Source organism: Rhipicephalus sanguineus, chromosome 4 (assembly GCF_013339695.2).
Source record: "Rhipicephalus sanguineus isolate Rsan-2018 chromosome 4, BIME_Rsan_1.4, whole genome shotgun sequence".
Lineage (NCBI taxonomy): Eukaryota > Metazoa > Arthropoda > Arachnida > Ixodida > Ixodidae > Rhipicephalus > Rhipicephalus sanguineus.
Window position 1 is genome coordinate 49257697 of NC_051179.1, and position 12846 is coordinate 49270542.

A 12846-nucleotide genomic window follows, 5' to 3' on the forward strand; every position below is an offset into this window, starting at 1 on the left:
CCGGGCTCCACCGCGGCTTATTTGTAGCAGCTTACTAAAAACTTCATCATAAAGCACTTGTGCAAGCGTTCACGTGATTTTATGGTCCCGCTTTATATTTGTTGTGTTCACAGCAGGCTCCTCCGACACGAACTCAGTTGCGCTACGTTATCTCAGCCTAAGTACATCGACAATGAGCGCGATTATAAAGAAATGACTTTCAAAATCCCCCGGCATCATGACGAGGTCATGACGCCTATACCACCTCCAATCCACCAGGGAGACTTTCACAACAACCATCTTTTCTTCGCGAAGCGCTCGTTCCTCGTCCCGTAAAAGCCTCAGGCGAGTGAGCAATGCAGTTTTATATATATTTTCCGCATCCAAAACCTCTATGGCGAAAAGAGAGGTCGGCGGCCTACGTACGTCTTCGAGCCGCGACGGCGGCAGGCAGTCGGCGATGCAAGCGCGGGTCCTTAAAAAATGTTTGGCAATCAACGGCCGTTGCGCTGAAGCGAGACCCCATCAGAAATGACAACGGACATCAGGCACATGCACAATTTCCGGTTCTTACCCGCCGGGCGGATGTTGTCCCATTTACGGCGCTGGCCTGCGTTTAGCGAGCGAGTGAGAGAGAGTTGTTGATGGCGCGCTCCTGGTTAGCACACAGCAGGGTTGGTGAGAATTAGTGTCGTTAAAGACGAGGTACTAGTGAACGCTACTTTTACGTCTCTAAGAAAATTTGCAGAAACGATCTCGGAATGATTGCCAAAGGAAAGCGGTACTTCATCAGTATCGATCTGCTGAGATGCGCTGCTGGGAAGGTTATTGTTTGATTTGTGTAAGTGGGCTGTGACGTACAAACATGTAGAAAGTGTACACGTGTTTTTTGGTGGTGGAGAAGTCAGAGACGCAGTCATCATAAATATCTCGAATTTCATTAAATAATCAACTTCAATTAATCAATTTCACTCACTCACTCCACTCACTCACTCACTCACTCACTCACTCACTCACTCACTCACTCACTCACTCACTCACTCACTCACTCACTCACTCACTCACTCACTCACTCACTCACTCACTCACTCACTCACTCACTCACTCACTCACTCACTCACTCACTCACTCACTCACACTTAAGCCTGATAATTATACACAACGGACTGACACCTTCTCACAATTTCAAAACGAAACGTTGTTCTGAACGGCTCACTCTGCGGCCCTCGCGCCGAACCGCGATAAACCAGCCGGGCCGAATACAGATATTTAGATGTACGGGCACTTTCAGCCAACACAGCAAGGTTAGCGCCAATTTATAATAGGTTCCAGTCCCTACGCAACGTATGCGTATATATATATATATATATATATATATATATATATATATATATATATATATATATATATATATATATATATATATATATATATATATATATATACCGCAGTGTTTTGTAATTAAACGGCGGTCAAACCAAAACACACTGAGCACTGGAGCGACGCGGGGTCCTTGTGCGCGTATGCATAATATTAGGCGTAAGGGGGCTGGCCGAGCAATTAAGAAATGGAGGGCGATGGGTGAGAGCACCCGACCCAGCAGCTACGACGGGCGATATAGCAAAGAGACAGTCGCACGAGTGCGCACAGACACACACGCACAAAGACAGTGAGTAGCTGATTTCGCAACGGGATCTCTACGGCGTGCGCCGTCTCTGAGAAACGGGGCCCGCTTCGTCGGCTTGGCCGGACGGAATGCAAGGCTAGCTACTTGTGTGTCGGTTTTCCCCTTCCTCTTGGCCACGTGCTCCTGTGCTCGGCAGTTGGCAACAGCGCCAACATAGCTGTCGCTCAACGTCGCTTCCTGCTGTGTTCTGCATGTACGTGTCTGCTGGTCGTATTGTAGTCAGAGGCGTGTACCTTTAATATCCATGAGAGAAGCATATAACAGAGCGAAAGCATTAGGGTCAGTGGCGTAGCCAGAAATTTTTTTCGGGGGGATTCATTAATACTTTATGCATGTTTGTGCGTGTGTTTGTATGCGCGCGTGTATATATATATATATATACATGCAAAATTGAAAATTTTCGTGTGTGGAGGAGGGGGTGTTAAACCATCCTCCCCCCCCCCCCCCCCCGCCCCGGCTATTCCATTGATTAGGATGTTTTAGTAGTGTCACTTTACCGTACGGTAAGTAAGGCAATACCGTACCGTCGGGGTCGGCACGTATAGCTGTTTTAGACTGCAGGACCAGTATAAGCTACTCTCAACATTTCATCGCGTCACTAAGTGCATCGAGCAATTATCGCAGCTAAAACGTTTCTGGATCATGGTACGCGAACACGGAACAGTGATGGAAGGGTCTAGCAGCGCCGCTTTACCGTACGGTAAGTACAGAGATACCGTACCGTCGTAGTCAGCACGCAGCTTTTTTTTAAAACGTTTTATCCGCGCGAGTTGCTCCTTGTATACGGTAACTTTATGAAATGATCGAAGTGGATAATAGAAGTCTTGCAGACTGACGCGCCGACTACGACGGTACTGTATTTCCGTATTACCGTCACTACTAAAACACCCTATTATAGTAGCGTATACCGTACGGTATTACTCGCACTGCAAGATAACCACATCAGAAAAAGAAAATTCGGCCGATAGAAGCTCAGCGTATATAGCTTCGAGAGACATGAACGAAAGCGCAATAACTATTTAGAAGCTCGCTGGATGACCAAGAGCATCGTTGTTTCTTTTTGTTTTTTGTTTTTTTTTTTAAATAGGACAAGCGTCATAAAGAAGAAGAATGTAGGACGCATAGATTCATTGGTGAGGACAACAGAACATAAACTTAACATAACTTCACCATGTGTACCTTGGCCTCTGTACTGAAGCAGCAATACTTCCTGCTGTGAATGCCCTGGAACTTTTACCTATGGCTAGATCTCCCACCCATCCTAAAGTTGCCTTTTACAAATTGCGCAATGTTGCCAAGTGCTTAACTAAACCTGGAGATGCCTCCAGCGTACACCTACTGGCGTGTGTGTGTGTGTGTGTGTGTGTGTGTGTGTGTGTGTGTGTGTGTGTGTGTGTGTGTGTGTGTGTGTGTGTGTGTGTGTGTGTGTGTGTGTGTGTGTGTGTGTGTGTGTGTGTGTGTGTGTGTCGTGAGGGGGGGATGGGGGGAAGTGAGCTAAGGAGCGTCGATACTAACGGAAAACGGAGGAAGCGCGAAAAAAAAAAGAGAAATAGGAAGACGACGTTGTTCCTACGATTGCCACGGTCCTTGTGCCTCGGGGCTTGCTCGCTTATTAATACAGCCACCACAATCACTAACAAAATATACAGCATCGAGGTGCCGCTAATACCGCCTGCATCTACTGGTCAAGCTGGCCCCTTGACAACATTATCTTCCTTGATACCAGTGCTTCCTAGAGCGACATTCCTTGGCACCGAGAGCGCGCTCATCTTTTTCTATATCGGTGCCTCTCGCCAGATATATCGCTTCCCTCGAATTCCAAGTGCACAAGCACGCCATAAATGTGACCTCTAGAGTAACCTCTATGCAATACTATACACACACCGTTGCGCGCTTAGCACGCTCACTAAAGACGCGCTAATACGCTACCCTTTGAGCCTCAGACCTTCACCAACGCTGCACCAAACCGGCGCGATAAGAGACAACAAAGCGCTCCCGTGGCGAAGGCTCTCGCCGCTGCCGTAAGTAGCCGGTCAGCCTTGGCTCCGATCGTCTCTTCGCGGGGACGAAAGCGACCTCTCAAAGCACCGCGAGCGCGCTGTATAGCGTCAAAGCAAACCAAGAAAACATCATCAGCGCGCAGTTATTGCGGGACCACGAAAGCTCGAGCGGCCACGGCTGCATTAACAGCTGCCACTGTTGCTGCTGCTGCTGCTGTCCAGGCGAGAAAAACGAATGTGGCGCAAGCCGTGTGTGTTTGAGATTCCTTCTCTACGCCGCACCTTTTACTTGGCGAGGCCGAGAAAAGCGTAGACACGATTTGTATTTTCGAAGTTTGGCTATTAGCCACGAAGTGTAGTCGGAACTGCGAAGGCCGCGGCATTCGCATTTGAAGAACGAATGGTCGGCGCACCGACGTTCGCAGTTACGCGGAGGCCGCTGAGCAGAGTGTTACATGCAGAGCATGAAAGCTTTCAAAGGGAGCGACAACCAATGGTTGTGGTACCGGTTTTCTTTAGTTCAACGAAAAGCTTAACGGTCAAAGGGTCTAATCACAGAATCGTAACGCGGAAAACGCCGTGAAACGTTTATAATCAGAACGTTTCGACCTGCGGCGACTGTGTAGTCATATACACACAGCACATGCTGCGAACAGTGCGAGGTGAGGTATACCAGCGGTTCGGGCTTGTGCGCTGCGGCTTGCTGCACATGCGTGCACTCCACGCGCATGCGCCGCGGCTCGACATTTTTCACTAGCTGCCGCGAAACAATAGTGTAGATTGCGATGCCGCAGTGCCTTAAGAAGAGAACAATCACTTATATAGCGCGACTCAAGCGCGAATGGTTGCCAAACGACATTTGCTATTTATGTACATGTATATATTTCAAGTCATGATAGCGTACTACATTTATATATGTAGAAGGGTCGACAAGGCTTCAAGGCTCCAAGTATTCAACACCGAACGTCAAACAGACAGCGAACATGCGGGGTGAAACGCGACGTCATACAGCTAGAGCGCGAGCTTTATAAAGTGTTTGTGAAGTGTTTGCTTGAAACAGGTGCAAAGAACGGGCAAAATGTAAACAATCGAGACTTCACTTCCTTTTTCTGAGCGATAACAAAGCTTTTACTTTCAGCCGACAGACAAGGCGTTTCATCCATTCACACACGCAAACAAAACACCGTGTCCACACTGACCGCTAACAGCCCACACGCGTACACCTACGCGTCAACAATACTCAATATCAGGGAAGCAGCCTCGGCTGAAGTCCTTATTGACCGGTATTCGCGGAGAGTTTAAATAATGACCCGGTGCTATGCAAACTATTCGCTACGCACCCGACCCTTTCGATGCGGTTCGTGGGAGTCGTCGTCGGTGGTGCGCCAACAAGGTCTAGGTCGAGGACCCTCTTCGTCTCGCGTCTGGGAACAAGACTTAGTACATAGACGGAGACTCGTAGAAATGAAAACACAAAAGCCATCGCCGACGGTGCAGGCAAAATTAAATGCCTCGCTCGTCCGTGGGAAGTACAGATGGCGATATGGAGACAGCGGAGATGCCGCCGACGCCGAGAGTGCGCGGTGGCGGAGGCGGCGGAGTCATTACCGGACGCCCGCGTCCGCCAATTCGATGCGGTGATTCGTCTCGAGCGAAAGTGAACGCCGGACATTTCGCGCAGTGAAGTCGGACGTGAGCGGAATGGCTTCGCGATCGCACTCGTGTGGGAAGCATTCGCGCAAAACGGCGATACGCTCCTAACCGTTTCCGGTGGCGACGAATGGTTAGCGCGGATTGTTAATTGCAGAAGCAATCGATTCCGGTAGAAAGGAAGAAAGAAAGAAAGAAAGGAAGAAAGAAAGAAAGAAAGAAAGAAAGAAAGAAAGAAAGAAAGAAAGAAAGAAAGAAAGAAAGAAAGAAAGAAAGAAAGAAAGAAAAAGAAAGAAAGAAATTTACAAATGAGTTTTTCAATGTGTCCATCTAACATTACGCCTCTCAGTGTACGATGCATTGGTCCGGGTGCTCAAAATTTATCCGGCGTCAACCGATATGCAATATAACTATATATAAAAACATGAATGATTTTTGCACGTAAAACAGCACAGTGAAACCTTTATGTAGCGTTACGCGTCACAGTAAAACACAGCCATGGACAGCCACCCTCGCATTCACGCATGCGCGGTATGAAACGTGTACTTCATTTCTCGCAAGCGATACTTCTCTAGCTTACGAGAAAGTCTGTGGATAACATACTTGTATGTCGCAAGGACACCTGCTGCAGCTTGTTGCAGTAGGTGTCTTTACCCACAGTTGATTAAACCGCGTACTCAACAAGAACAACGTATCCCGCATCCGTTTAATGGTATACATACACAGGCGTACACAATACCGAATGTTGTGGGAGTCGAGCAGTCTTGGAGAAAAAATTATAGAAACTGAATACACGTTCTCTGAGGCTTGCGAATCCTAAAGACTCATCGCAAGCAACCGTTAACAACTTGTTAGGGTAGATCAAAAATAAACGAAAATCACGAGCAAGAGGGAACACCGGACGGCGCTCACTCACAACAAAGCTTATTGAAAGCACACGCATCAATTTTTGCTACAACCCTCCCCACGCACGCATACATCTGTGGCGACACAAACGCACGTGCATACCAAGATGTTTAGTCGATACCAACTTGCCCAAATGTTAATTCTTCTACAGAAGCAACAGCGACAGCACTGTGCGCTTGTGTCGTCCGCATACGCCACGCCGTGCACGTGTGCTTGCCGAGACACGGAGAAAAAATCACATAAGCGAGTGCACGCATCGAGGAGTGTACAGCTCTCGGATGAGCGAAACGAGCTCGGAGTACAACAACAATGGCCTATCCTTTCTCGGCGGCTCCTGTATAGGAATTTCCACACGTCACATCTCGTTGACAACTCGCGGCATTTAGCACCCGAGGACTGAGCGCACTTGACGCGCTCGTCTTACAATATTCATTGCAGGTCGTTGTCACTAAGACGGTTTCCATCCTTTTCATTTCTTCCTTCTTGCATGTGTTTTTTTTTTTTTTAGCAGCTGGATGCAGTACCATCGACCCTGTATGTACACGCATTTGACGTTGATGCGAGACAATAATTTTACGACGCAGAGAGCAGCGACACCAAGTGTAATTTTACTCGTGAACTTCGCTCTGAAGCGGTGGCGCCTTGCTTCGTTACCAGCGATCGAATGTTTCGATCGATTGATTGCGCAAAATGACTTGACGTCGCGTTTGTAGATATTTATTCGTGTACCTACTTTACTTTTGCATGTGTCACCTGTCAAGTGGTTTATTTATTCGCTATTTCTTTCCTCCCTCGAATCTTGTTACCCTTACTTCGTATCTCATTACCCGTGTCGCGTTAACGCGTCAAAAACGATCATTTTTGCCGGTTTGCCGCGTTAAAGTACTCCAGGTGGTCAGAATTATTCCGGAGTCCCTCACAACGGCGTTCCTAATAATCATTTCGTGATTCTGCCGGTGAAACTTTGGGACTGATTCAAATTATTTCAACTTTTTTTTTCTATATAGATGAGAGATCGTTGGAATGTAGGCTTCGTTAGAGCCGGCTATCCCCAAATCATGAAAGTGATCCTGAACTAACAAACAACCAAGAAAAGAAGAAAATAATCAGAAGCACTACGGACACAAATATAGCCGTCAGCGTACACAGAAGGCCTCTCTCCACAAAGTAAAAAAAGTGTAAAGAGCGAGTCAGCCCTGCATGAATAGAGTCAATACAAGATGACCATGAGATCGGTCCGTTAGCAACAAAATACAACGAAAAGAAACAGTGTACGTTGGTTAGAAACAGTTCATTATATGCTGCTAATTTACGTCTATCGCCTCCCTCCACCTTCAAGCGCAGGCGAATAAAGTATGCGCGCCGTATTCGCCTATATTCATCGGAAGCCCTATAAAGGACAGGCACGTGCGCGTATAGCAACAGGCGAGGGCTCCTATATATGCTTCCGTTCTCGGGAAGCGTGGCTTTGCGCAGCTGCTCGACGGGTCGCGCTCCTTTGTGAGGGGAACGAGGACGACGTGCGTATAGCACGTATTCACGATAAAGAGCACCGGGCCAGTGCGCGCCGAAACCGTGAATGCCATGCTGGAAGCGCCGGCCGCCGGCGTTTAAAGACCCACACCATCGCACACACGAGTGCACAGCGTCAAGCATGGCGACGGATTCTCGCGGCGTCGGTCAACGCGCGACCTTCGAGCGCTTGTAACGGAGGCCGTATAAGATCTCGAAGGTCGCGGTCAACGAATACAGCTTTTCACGAAAAAAATTACTCACGCTAACGTAGGCGTCCGTATCGACGGAAGCTGCAGGTGCACGGGAATTGAGTGCCTTGAACAAAGCAACACGGAACACACTCACCGAAAAATGCAAATTTGTTCCTGATTCAGACGCGCAAACCGAAACTTTGCGGATTCACGGCAAGGTTTGCGATGTCGAATTTCTGCGGCCAGTCTTAGATTTCGTTTCGTTCATAAACAGAGACGAAAATTGACTTCGTCGCGGAATCCTTGGTAACCATCATACATTTGCTCAAATGGACAGATCTGCCCACGCTTTGTCCTTTGTGAAATCGGCTTTGTGAGTTTTAAGGTCGACGAAAATTTTCACACAATAGAAATCTAAAAATATAAAGGTTAACTAATGACATCGTACGAACGTCTGAAGCACCCCCCCCCCCTTCCCGCCTGCTGAGACGATCTCTATGTCATTCCAGTAATACCATATATTTCCGTACGAATCTTACGGAAACACATATAGAATTATTGGAATGCCTTACTAAACGTTTCAGTAGGGCACCCACTATTTAACGCGACGATTACACTAAGTCATCGTTCCAACACTTGTTGAAATACCGCAGCGACATATGTCCCTATACATTTATTCTTCAGAGGAAACTCGGTGGCTCGAGGCACGGATCGAGGCGGATGCCGTGGCGTCGGCGGCCAAAGCGCATCGCCGCTCTCCTCCGAACAGCAGGGCTCTGGCCTTATAAAGCGGCGAGCGTGTTCGTCGTGGGTCGCCGCTGTCCGCCGTGCCGAGCTGCACGGATGCGTGCACGGTTGTGCACTTTGCGAAGCTCTCACGTTTTACTCTCCTTCGCTTATCTTTTGTATACGCGGAAATGAGTGACCCGCGAGGCGGCCACGCTTGGATTGTGTGCGCGCCCGGGTCGCGCATGCAGCTTGTCGGACACATAACGTAGTCACGCCATCTTTGCCGCGTCGTGTACCAAGCGTTCATGGGGAGAGACAGAGAGAGATGGGAAGTCTTGGTGAGACAAAAAGCAGAGAGGGTTGCTGGCAAGACAAACCGCGCGGTCCTTCCGCGACCAGCGTGAGAACCGTGAAGGCTTTGCAAGGCCGCTGACATTGAGGCTCTTTGCAGTGTCCCATAAATGCCATATATGGAGAATGCCATATATGGAGAGGAGAACTTCTTGGCCTAGGTGGTATTGCTTACTGTATGACATACTGCCGCTAGAAAAAAAACATACACAAAAGAGAGACAGTGCCGCCCATATGTCGTCCTGTGCGTGTCTCTCTTCTGTGTGTTTTTTTTTTTTGCTTTCTAGCGGCAGTATGTCATGCAGTGTGTCATATATGGACCTATGTAAAAAATGTCATACACGGATCGTCAGGACCAAATAAAGTTATTTAGATAGATAGACATGGGTGTATCAGGAATTGGGTTAATGTGGCCATATATGGATGTGTGCCATATATGGCCCGATATGCATAATTCCTTACATGACCATATATGGATGAGGTACAGACTGAATTATTTTTTTAGTTTTCTTTTTTTCTTTGCGAAAATATGCAGAGGCCGACGACGTTATGATACCAAACAAACTCATACTGCATGCTATAGATCCTTGCTCTATAATTAAAGCATGAGCGGAAGGCTCAACTTGGCTTTTTTCAGGCTTAACTGCTCTTCTCTATGCTCACGTGGCTATATCTAGGCTTAACTGGCTATAGGCTAGGCTTGGCTGGTATGCTAAGGAAGGCCGCCCACCTCCGCTGTTCCTTCAGGCTTGGCACCACCAGCGCGATGCGCTTAATATTTTTAGACTTAATTTATAGTGAAAAACATTTAATAGGAAGCATAGTAGTGAACACGTATTATATCGTTACATAGCAATACGTGCGTATAACCAACACTACAGCAAACAGTTAGCTAAAAGTAGTCAACATTAGTCGGTGTTGTTATTATGGAAGTAAGTACGGTAAGTTTCATACAAACTATGTACTTTTACGAAAACTAATTAGCGTTACAGTGCAGATTTCGTCGAGTTACCCATCTGTATGATTGTTTTTTTATGCTATACATCGCTGGAGGTTTGTTCATCCCAATTCTACATCTCTAAAAGAAATTTATGCTAACCAAGCAACTGCTTCTGACACCCTCTAGTTTGCTCCTCATGCTGAGTGATTCGCATTAATAAAGAAACCGGCAGGAACAACGTGTGCATTATTCATTCGTGTGCGGCCGCTAAAGCGTGTCTGCCTAACCCACTTCTTAACCTCAAACCCCCAACCCCTGCCTCCCAACTTCGCGCCCCTTAGAACGAAACATCTGTGCCATACCTTGCGTTGAAGCATAGATGGGGGAAAAAAATCGACTACTGCAGAAGCCAAAGGGAAAATGACTTAATATTCAGATACACAGAAGCGGCGCGGCCTCGTTGTATTTTAAATGACATTTTTCCCGGCCCTGACGATATGCAAAATAGAAGGCGGCGTGCGTGGGTACCTGTTATTTGCGAGCACGGTATTTCGTGTTTTATACAGTATGCCTATATTAATATACTAATAATTCGGTTGTTTTCGATTCGATATGCGGTGGGTAGGACGTGATTCGCTCGCGAAATCCATTATTCGCGCTCTGTTCACGAAGTTGCATAAATTATGCCATTTACGTTATCACTAGTGTACCTGCAGTAGACAGTACACTATGTAACGATTGCACGCTGAACACCATACAACAGGCGCAGGTTGTGTCATGGTTGACCTTAGGACATCGGTAAATCGGACGTTACCGGGGATCGTCGTTGTTTTCTTCAAACTTGTGGCATTTATAGGCCTCGTTCTATCTCGCTCGTTCCATTCCGACGAATTTCCCTCGAGATGCGCTTGTCAAGTCAAACGCTCTGTTTCGATGAACGCGTGACAATGCTGCTCTTTTGTTCATTGGTATCAATCTGAACCGAACTCAGCACGATCAAAACACGTATTCCTTATGGCATTTGCTCTTTTCTGCAGTCTATCCCGTACATGGGTATAGACTCTACAGCAAACTCTATAGAGGTTACAGACGTTTCAGTAAAACTGCAGAATTCGTGCACTCCGTTTCGATATTACGAAAGAAGGGGAATCGCTCAAGGAGCTCGTTTCTTCGTTACACACCACCCATTAAACCAAAACACAATTAAGCCAAGGAAAGCACATGGAACAATATTTGTTGTTTTTAACTGTATACTGTAATGATTACGACCTAAATTGAAAGATATTAAAGCTGACGAAAAAGCACCCTTTCTCGTCGGCAGGATCCGAACCCACAACATTCTAACTATGCGTCCGATGCTCTACCAGGGTGTTTTTTTCGACCACTTTAATTCTTTTCAATTTAGGTCATAATAATTACACTTCAGAAGGGTGTCTTGCAGGGCGAGTTGCTACAATAACATCCTTAAACACAGCGCAAAAAAAAAGAAACACGGATGCAGAAAAGGAGCACACACACACGCAGCGCTACTATCAACTCAGATTTATTGAATAACACACACGCATATATACTCACGAAAAACAAACACGTGATCCGAAACGAAAAGAAAAGAGAAGATTTAGTGATTGGCAATGAGGAAATCTTAACTCGATATTATGCAATAGAATTGACGGCCTCGCGACGCATGCTTCACCAAATTTGCTGATAAAAAACGCCTCTTCAATATCTCGCTCCGTCTTTTAATCTTGCGAGCACAGTTGCTTCTATCAGCTCAGGCGCGCAGCCGCACTCTCTGCAACGCAGCGAAAAAGTTGAACACGGCGGTCCACTCAAAGAGGCCCTGTGGTCAAACAGTCTTTTAATAGTCTATTATTAAATAGCGCTGCGTGTGTGAGCTCCTTTTCTGTGTCCGCGTTTTTTTTTGCGCTTTGTTTAATGATAATTACGCCATAAAGTTAAAAACAATAAACAACGTCTCCTATGCTTTCCACGGGTTAATTTTCTGTTGGTTTCACTGGCCGTTTCGATATACGTTGCGCGTGGTTCAAGCGTTAAACGTTACCATATTCGAAAACGAATGAGATAACTCATACTTGCGTTAGGGCTGAAGGCGTGTAAGGAATGTGGTGTACAGCAGGGGTGCAAAAATAACCGTCCGCAAGTTATCTACAAACGAACGCACTGTGCGTCCTCCTCCCGTCGCCGCGCGCACGGAACAAAGATGCCGCTTTGAGTCGTGATCTCCGCAGGAATACCGAATGCGATTCAGGCTCTTGACCTTTGTTTCGGGCTCGCTGATGTTTATGCGTCTGCCATCGCGCCGAGCGTCAAGACACAGCTGGAAAGAGCAGTTTGACGTAGCTATGAGGTCGAGACATCGCTTGGAGACGTATATACTATTGATAGCTTGCACGTGAAGTCGCGGACGATGGTGCTTCACGTAATGGTACTCCAAAATGGCGGCTTTGATGACGTCAAGGCAGAGTAATCACGTGGAGGTTAACCTGATTCAATGTGTCAGCGACGCCGCTGGAACGTTATTGGCCGGTGTGCTTGAATAACGAAAGAACCTGCAAGCGATGTACTGATAGCATCAACGTGACATCGCAAACCTCGCGTCCCACTATGTTGGTACTCCAACATGGCGGTTTCATATATATATATATATATATATATATATATATATATATATATATATATATATATATATATATATATATATATATATATATATATATATATATATATATATATATAGCATGCGAGCGAGAGATTGAATTAAACTTCTTGGCCAGAAGTCCTTATTGTCATTGACTCGCCGGCTTCCTAATGATATGTCGCGCATCAGGATTGGCTGAAATTTTCTGTAACGGATATGTTTAGCGTGTGACGTGTATT

General features: G+C 46.6%; 1 protein-coding gene across 1 annotated transcript in view; it reads right to left on the reverse strand.

Moving 5' to 3' along the window:
• The window catches only part of LOC119389935 (death-associated protein kinase 1), a 98821-nt gene extending 86662 nt beyond the window's left edge, over positions 1–12159 (reverse strand). The window contains exon 1 of the mRNA XM_037657385.2: positions 12042–12159. The gene's annotated coding sequence lies outside the window, so the exon portion shown is untranslated. The remainder of the gene's footprint in view (positions 1–12041) is intronic.
• Positions 12160–12846: the final 687 nt, after the last annotated feature.